At 48.7% G+C, this 9,151-nt stretch overlaps 1 long non-coding RNA gene across 1 annotated transcript; it reads left to right on the top strand.

Moving 5' to 3' along the window:
• The first annotated feature begins 7,340 nt into the window (after nt 1–7,340).
• Nucleotides 7,341–8,226, top strand: LOC123582331. Its single transcript, XR_006704324.1, has 2 exons — nt 7,341–7,769; nt 8,041–8,226. It is a non-coding gene; the product is annotated as an uncharacterized LOC123582331 (long non-coding RNA).
• Nucleotides 8,227–9,151: the final 925 nt, after the last annotated feature.

Genomic DNA, 9,151 nt, shown 5'->3' with positions numbered 1-9,151 from the left:
TTTCTCCTATCCTTTTAGTAACAGACCCCTGGCTCACATGCTCATCTAACAAAAGACTCTAATTTCCTAGCCTCCTTTCAAACCGGGGGTAGGAGCCACACGGCTTACTTCTGGCTTACCGGGGTATGAGCAGAAGTGAGGCATGCCAGTGTCATGTTCTACCCCAGATAAAGATCATGGTCCCTCCATGGTCATCTCCCTTTTTGGTGGTTGGAATGTACCAGCAGCTGGAACAGCCACATTGGACCACAAGGTGGGAACAACCCACTGAGAACACGAGACAACCAGACCGAAGGAGCCTGGGTCCCTGCCAGCCCACAGCTGCCGGCAGCCCAGGGCTCAGCAAGTTCAGATCATCCCAGGGAGAGAAATAAGCTATTTTGTTTAGCCCACTGTTATTTTAGCTCTTGCTTGAGCAGCTAAACTGGTATCCTCACTAATGGAGAACTTGGGATTCAGATGTACGGTGCTACCACGGTAAGACAGACTATGAGGCGTGTTGTTCACAGTACTGGGCGGTAAAGACACAGATATTTCAGGCCAGAAAATGGGTGCTACTTGGCGTAGCATTTGCTGAAACTACCACTTGCAGTATCTCAGAAGGCAGGCCTGATGCTCATGGAGTACATGACTCCAGTAGAATCTGTTGGAAAAACTCAGGATGTTGGTATGGGTTGGATGATTCTTCTTGCTTTGTGAACGGCCATCAGGAGACTAACTCAGGGAATGAAGAAATTGCAATAATGGGAAACGACACTACCCCGAGCCTTTCTCAGGTGTCTCCATAACGGCTGCTGGCCAGGCAATGGGAGCCATCCCGGCTGCGAAGGGAGATGACGGCACCGTCTTCCCACCCAGAGGCTTTTGTTCTAGGTGGCCTCAAGAGAGTCACCGTAAGGAGGAGAGAAGAGGGGATTAGGCAGAGCAGATTGAGCACAGGGGCCAAGATATAAACAGCAGAGCTTTTAACACGTGAAAAGCAGGTCCAGAGGAGGCTTTTGGTTGTGGTTACTTACACTTGGAAGTGTCTAGAAGCAAATACATCTTGACAGTTTTGAAAAGTGGTATTTCCAAAGAAATTGAAACCCTGGTCTGCAAAAGTAGGTGATTATTCAGCCCCACATTTTCTTATACATACTGCTAGGAAAGAGACAGCAGCCCTCTGCAGCCCTCAAGAGAGAAACACTCCCCGGGATCCATTTAATACGAGGCCGCGGAGGACATTATCTATTGTCGAGGTTCTTTCTCCCAGAAAACCAGGAACGGCCAACGAGCCTATCCGAGGATCTTGTTTCACTGTCCAGCTGGATGTGAAAATCACTATTGACACGAGTTGCTTTGGTTTTCATTCATTCCTTTTCTGAATGGGAGTTTTTATTGCCCTTGTCCTGACTCTACTCAACCCTGTTGCTATGGAGACAATAACTTGTAGCTAGCTCAGACTGTGGGCAGGCACGACAAGCCTAATGGGGAGGAGGCACAATACTGAGAGTCACTACATTGGAGCTGCATTTGGGAGCTGGGCACAACTTTCGGCTGCCTCTCTTGGGGATGATGTTCCATGCCTGGGAGGAAGGGAATGCATGAGCATCTGTTCGGCCAAAAGGTAAGCTTGTATCAGAGAATGCTGGCTTCCTCAATATCTGTTGCCTCCCCCACTTGTTTTTCTTTCAAAGTAGAATTTCTAAGATTGACCCCAATGTGTGACTTCTTGGCTAAAGGTTACATTTTATGGCTTCCCATGTGGCCCAGTTGGCTGCTTGACTGAGTTCTGTCCAATGGTGCTTGAGTGGGAGATGGGGGCCAGAAAAGGAATAGGCATATTCTCCCCTTCCATTCACCCCTCCCTTCATCTCTGCTGGCTGGGATGTGACTGTGATGGAAGGAGCTGGGACAGCTACCTTGGACCATGAGTAGATAGAACCTGCATATGGAAGGTGCGCAGCATCGGAGGTAAGGCACCCGGTTCCCCCACACGGTGGAGCCCGAGACAGCCCAGGACTGCTCTGCATGGACTTCTGTATGAGAGAAAAAAGCCCCTTGTATCTTGGCCTCTGTTTCAGCAGCTGAAATGGGATCCTAACCAGTTCAACAGAACACCAGTCCTTCCGAAATGGAGCTTGAGGAGCTGACTTCTCCGCCCCGGATCGGGACGGTGGGAACATTGACAGTGGCCTCTCAGATCGCCCTGCTTGCCCCTGCATGTTTCACAGTGAGGACCGCTCCGGACGTCCGGCCGCCGGGCCTGTGGCCCCGTGGCCCCGCTGCAGTGACATCGCGCCTGGGGGTGGTGATTCTCCGGCCTCGGATGGAGCGGCTGCTGGGAATGCCTGGTGTAGACGCTGCGCGCCCTGCCTGCCGACAGGCACCGTCTGTCCGAGCCGCAGCGGTACCGAGAGCTGGCATGCCCGGAGCCACCTAATTGAAAAGAGGGCTGTGACCTCCGACTCTGCCGGAGGCGTCACCGCAGCTGCCGCGGTGCACCTGCCGGCCGAGCAGGGCGGCCTCGTGCTCACGGGCCCCGCCTCCGAGCTGTCCGAGCCACCGGTCGTCCACACAGCGCGGCGCCAGTAGTCCGCTGCATCGCGGGCACCGTCTCTGCGCACGCGCTTCACGAAGGCTCAAGACGCCTTTGGTCTCAGAGCTGGAGGGTCTGCGGCAAGTTCTGCAATCTCCTCCGGCGGGTGTGGAGCGTGACGTCCCAGTCAAGGCAAGGTCTTCGGAAGAGCATCGTGTTTCCCATCGCAGGTTTACATTTTCCTCCTAATTGCGTCGGGCTCTGCAGTCTAATGGTGGAGAGAGGGCTCTAGAATCAATTGGCTTCGGGGGCGCCTGGGTGACTCAGTCGCTTAAGTGTCTGACTTCGGCCCAGGTCACGATCTCGCAGTTCATGACTTCCAGCCCTTGCATCCAGCTCCGTGCTGACAGCTCGGAGGCTGGAGCCTGCTTTGGATTCTGTTCTTCCTCTCCCTACCCCTCCCCTGCTCATGCTCATGCTCTGTCTCTAAAATAAATACACATTAAAAAAAAAAAAAAAAAAAAGAATCAATTGGTGTCCTGGCTCTTCACAATGTGACCTCAGGCAAGTTACCTCTGCTCTTTGACCCTTCATTGTATCATTTGTAAAATGGGGGTTTTTGTGCTGAGACTGACCTAGCTGAGCGCTTTTACTTAGGGTGAGGAAGCTCTCAGTAAGTGTGGAGTATCGCTTGATATCTTTATTATGATAACTATGCACTTCACCAGGGATGCAAGTAGTTAATTACAAATATCTTTCTGTTACTAAAACTGACAGCCAGAAACTCCTGATGATGATGACAGATTTATGAGGGAAGGGGGTGTGCAGGGCAGTAAAACAAATACCTTTGACATTATTACCTTGGAAGAAAGGTGGCAGAAAAGAAGTGTGTGCTCAGGCAATGAATATTTATTAAATACCAAGTTGGGGCCAGGCCTTGTTCTGAGTGGAGAGAAGGCAGCAGCCACGATGCCTGTTTGCTGGGGACATATTCTGGTGGAGAGCCATTCAGTTAGCAAGTAAACAACCATTTTGGAGGTGGGTAACCAACTTTCCTGAACTCAAGCTCACCAGTAAGGTGGTCCAAAAACCAAATTTGATTTCCAAAAGTCTGATCTCTGAGGCTTTATGCTACTCTCTGCCCCTTGACCCCTGTCCCTAGAAAACTCACTGGAATCGACGATCATGGGAATCTCTGTGTTACAGTTCATTAAGGAGCCAGCATGCACCCAGTCTCTTTGTTCCAAGCACCTGACAGACTATTTTCGGTAGCACAGCACACTTAGAAGGCTCAGATCACAGTTTGATCCCCAGCTCAGCCTTCTATGAGCTGTGTGACCTTGGACAGGTTATGCAAGTGCTCAAGGGTCAGTGTCCTCATTGGTACAAAGTGGGGGCAATGGGACTGACTTTGGACAGTGTGGGTACGTGATTCTGCTGACTCCCTAAACCTGCCCAGTGGACGTCAGCCTAAGTGCATTTTAAAAAGTGGGAAAGAATAGTGTGGCTCATAATAGAAGCACTTAGCTCGAAGTGAGGTTCTGTCTGCGAAGCGTTCCTGGGCTTTGGGGAAGGAGACGGTCGTGCACTGCCCTCACTGTGGAGCGAGCAGGGGCCGGGGCCAGCTAAGAGGTTGGATGGACAGAGGTAGATGCAGATGAAACCAGGGTGGCATCTCAGTAAAAAGATTCCAAAAGGGGATAGGGATTAAAGAGCTATTAAATGGATGGAGGGTTCACAAAAATAGTCTTTTGGAATAAATGGAAGTTCATTCAGACAGTGAGGGGCATAATTAGAACAGAATTTGGGAAGGGATGTGAGATCCAAGGTCCCCACCTACTTGCTAGCTCACCCTTGGATGAGTGGGGCTGGGAAGGGCTACCCGCCGATGGTCACCAGCCCCTTCGGGTTGGGCCTGCACATTCGTATCTAGCTTTGCAATTACTCAGTTTGGGCCCCGAGCTTCACTTCTCGGGGTTCAGACATGAACATCCAAGCCCGTGCAGCCCTGTTGACTCGCGTGATTGAATGAAGGTTTGCATTTATCTAACACATTCGTGTTTTGTTTTTGCATTGGTACGAGCCTGTCAACTATCCAAATTCTACTTCAGTTCCCTGAGATGGCTCAAAATGGCTGTTCCCGAGGGGACAGAATAAAATAAGGAGAAAGGGAATGGTCTCAGGGTCCAGAATTCAAGGCATGGCCATGTCACTGACCAGCTGTGTGACTCTGGGAAAGTCACGCAACATTTCTCAGTCTATCTTTAAGATAGGCAACACAGTATCTACTTTGTAGGATTATGTGAGGGCTTGAGATTACAGATCAGTGCCAAGCTCAGTCCCCAGTTTGTAATAGGCACTTAATAAATAGCGGTTAGTCTTAAATTTAACTGATTATATAATACAGGGCAATATCAGTAGTATTCTGTTTAGGATCTATTTTATTTTATTTTTTTAGCTTTAAATACCTGTCATTTGAAACCTTAAAAATCAGGCTGTCAGTAGTCATTGTGTGAGTCCAGTTAAGGGTAGAATTTGTTCAGTTTTTTTTTCTCCACCACAGTTCTCTTTATTTTTAAGCAAATGTTATTATTATTTTTTTAATGTTTATTTATTTATTTATTATTATTTTTTTTTTATTAAATTTTTTTTTTCAACGTTTATTTATTTTTGGGACAGAGAGAGACAGCATGAACGGGGGAGGGGCAGAGAGAGGGAGACACAGAATCGGAAACAGGCTCCAGGCTCTGAGCCATCAGCCCAGAGCCCGACGCGGGGCTCGAACTCACGGACCGCGAGATTGTGACCTGGCTGAAGTCGGACACTTAACCGACTGCGCCACCCAGGCGCCCCATTGTTTATTTATTTTTGAGAGAGAGAGAGAGCATGAGCGGGGGAAGCACAGAGAGATGGGGGGAGACAGAGGATTTGAAGCGGGCTCCATGCTGGCAGCGGTGAGCCCGACGTGGGGCTTGAACTCACACCTGAGCCAAAGTCAGACGTTCAATCGACTGAGCCACCGAGGTGCTAGTAGGACCACTTAGGTCAACAACAATTCACTCTACTCTGCCTTGGTTTCCCCATTTGTCCCTTTCACTGTCACCCAAACATAATACGAGAGCAAGTTGCAGCCTCGAACATATTATGAGGACTGAGAGGTAGGCATCCATTGGCATCATGTAACGACTCCGAAATTTTAAATGAGCCATTTTGGTGGTTGGAAACGTGTCTATATGCAACTCTGATTGTTGGAATCAGCTCTTTCCCTGCCTAATAGTTATAACATTTTCCATCATGCGCTGAATGCTGGGGTAAGTGCTCACACGCACCTTTTATTTAATCCGAACTATAACCCTGAGTGATCGATCTCTCAGGCTGGAGAGGCTCTGGGATTTTCGCAGGTCGCTCGGCTAGTAAATGGCAGAGCACGTGTGTCCCTGGGCAGCCTGGCCCATAGCCCTCTTCGATATGGCCCTGGGGGATTTTGGCGAAGGTCCCCTTTTCCACGATGTGGTTAAGAACCAGGGGTCTGCCACATCACTCCTCTCCTGTTCCAAATAGGATTTGAAAGTGCCATTTACCACGATACCCTCGTCCCCCACAAAGCAAGAAGCCATGGGCGCCAAAGTCAAAAGGAGGCAATGGCGAGGGGTGGGAATAATACACGCTCCCATTTCTCTCGGGCGCCGCAGGGAGGAAGACGCGGCTGCTTCCCACGGTGCTGGTTGCTCTGCGCGCTATTTTCACAGGACAATGGACCCGTCCGGCTATCTGCTCCAGTGACAGCCAACCAGTCTTTTCAGGCTAATCACGCCTTTCAGCCCCTCTGTCCCCAGATCTCAGCCTCCCTTGCCTTCCGCTGTGGGAGAAGGGAGATGGAGGGAGAAAGCCTCTGGCCTTTAAGTGTCTGCACAGGACGTCTGCGTGGAGTGTAGCAGTGAGATAAGGGCTATTTCAGGCTGTGTCTCCTGCTTGTGTGAATAGCACGTGATTGATTTCAGAAAGGGAAATTTATTTCCCTGCAGACATATTTTTATCATTTGCTTGAATTCCTTGATGCCTTACTCACCATATGTATAGAAGAGTCAGGTCTCCTTCAGAGGGGGATGGAAGGGAAAAATGGATAACACTTTAAACCTGAAAAAAAAAATATATGTATATATAAAAGGCACTGCCAGATAAAATGTTCTGTGACCTATAAGCTTTGGAGTGGGTCACAGGGATTATACTGAGGCTGACATTTAGAAATGATGAGATCCGTTGGCTGCTGCCTTTGCATGGAGCGCGCCAAAGTACCTTCCAGAGCTTTCCTTCCGGGGAAGCCTCTGTGAAGCCCCACTGAAGGGCGAGCACTTGAACCCCAGGGGTGAGAGCTAGACTTACTGGGTCACTTTGCACTGACTTTTACAGGGTGAGATCACTTTAGAGGGACCCATTCAATTCAGTTAAGCTCTCAAATTTATGTCCTCCTAAAAGAGAAGGCTTAGGAGAGGCTAATATAAATGGAAATGATTTCAGAGGGAGTGGTGGAGAGGAGGGAGCACGGTGGATGGTGGACAGGGTTGGAGGCGTGGGTAGAGAAACGGGAATTTGTATGCAATGAATTTCTTGGACACAAGCATTGCTTTTTCTTCTTTTTTTTTTTATGTCTGGTGTTTTACATTTGGGTGGGAACAGAAATGCCCACTGGGACGGGTTAGTTCTGTGAGATTTAAAACTTGGGGCGATTTCCGGGACCGCTTAGTTACCCTGGTATAAAGTTAGTGCTTTGGTGATAACATCGACTGCGATGTGAGCGCCTTGGCATCCAACCCTGTGAACGGGGTGATAAGATCAGGCAGTTTTCAGACAATAGTCATTTGCGTGGGTGGAGGCCCAGCAGGGGAGCAGAAAACCATCCCTGGCTGGTGTTTGAAGGTGTTTTTTTTTTTTTTTTTTTACTTCTATGTGAAGACCAGGGCATCTGACATTCTGGGAACGTGCTTCTCCAGAGAGGCCGACCTGTCTCTGGGTTGGCAGGAGGCTGCCTGATGCCCCAGCTGGGCTCCTTCCCCAACTGCTCTCTGCTTCTCATCTGGCATCCCGCTGGGAACTGATCCGTTAGGACTGATCCATGGCTCAGACTTCCTCCGGAAGGGGGTAGAGGTAGTTCAAAAGCGTGTCTCCACAAGAAGCACACAGAGAGAGCCGGGAGAGGGACTGCGCATGAGGCAGATTAATTGAATAATCGAGAAGCCGATGGTCAATAAAGGTGAATGCAACCTTATGCACCTGAGACTGACTATTTATAAAGTGGGGGTGATTAAAACATGTCTTTGAGGGTGAGATGTACACAGTCCGGTTCCGCTAAGTGCTGTTTAACCTGTCCCCTGGCCTTTTAATTCCAAAGTAATTATTTTGGGGTTTTGATTTTATTCAAACTGCATGCAATTTTCCTCTCTCTCAATTCATTCTTTCTGGCCTCTAATCCCTCCTTTATCTTGTTAATCATTTTTATCTCTTTCTTTCGTTTGCTCCCTCAGATTGCTCTGTTGGTACAGGTTGCAGAGGACTGATTCTCTCTGCTCTTGGGTCCGGTGACTGTCCCTTGTGGTGGACCACTTTCTTGCCCTCTCCTGGATCCCATCCTCTGTACCTTTTCCCTTTGCTGACTTGAATCTGTATCCTTCTGTTGTTATAAACTGTAATAAACAGCTTTTCTGAGTTCTGTAAATCCCTCTAGGGTACCAAGGGTGGTCTTGGCGGGGGGGGGGGGGGGGGGGTGGGGGTGGGAAGGGAGGGGCAATCTCTCAGTGCAGGAAGATAACCAATTTCAACTCCATGCCGTGTGCTTGGTCTCCCTGTGGGTGTTATAATTTCAGCATTTAATTCAAAATATTTAGTTCTTATGTGTACTGTGATCTCTGTAGGGGACAACTTTCTTTTCCAGGGCGCTCACGGCGTTGTGCATATGCTAGTTTGAAGGAAGCGAGCGATGTTATCTGGCTCTTCTGAGATGGAAACAGGATTGTTGCCAGGTATATATGCACCTCGATTGGCCTGTTTGCAAACCCTCTGATTTCTTGCCTTGCAGCCCCTGTGCCTACTTCAGGTTAATCCCAGCTTCTAAGAAATGATCCTTTCTTGGTCACTGCTTACCTTTTTTTGGAACACTCTGAGCCTGGCACATAGTAGGTTTCTAGGACACTCTTGATTTTTGTTTATGTAAAACCCCTTCAGCGCTTTAGTCTTTTTAAAACAGTTATATTTCTTGTTTTTTTCTGATTTCCTTTGTGGCTCCAAGATTCAAAGCCCTAGACTTTGAAGCCCAAGGGCAGGCATAATGCCAGTTTCTCCGTGTGCCCCAGTACCCAGCACAGAACCTGGCACAGAATCAGTTTGAAGTCAGATGATCATCGAGCTGATCTGAAGACATACTTTAGAACACCCTATTCCCTGTAAAAGTGGAACAGAGCTTATCCCCTAAAATCTTGCTTCCTCTGAACATTAATAATGAAGCAAGCAGGTAGAGAGGTTCACTGTCTTCCAAGTCCCATGAAAATAATCCTGCATCCTTCGGTTTTCTCTTTTATGAACTAAAGGATTTTACTCCTCACTGTCTTATGTGCAGTTGTGTGATCTTGTTAACCATCC

The sequence above is a fragment of the Leopardus geoffroyi genome, chromosome B3 (assembly GCF_018350155.1).
Source record: "Leopardus geoffroyi isolate Oge1 chromosome B3, O.geoffroyi_Oge1_pat1.0, whole genome shotgun sequence".
Lineage (NCBI taxonomy): Eukaryota > Metazoa > Chordata > Mammalia > Carnivora > Felidae > Leopardus > Leopardus geoffroyi.
Note: the sequence above shows the minus strand (reverse complement) of the source record. Positions and strands in the feature narration are given on the sequence as shown.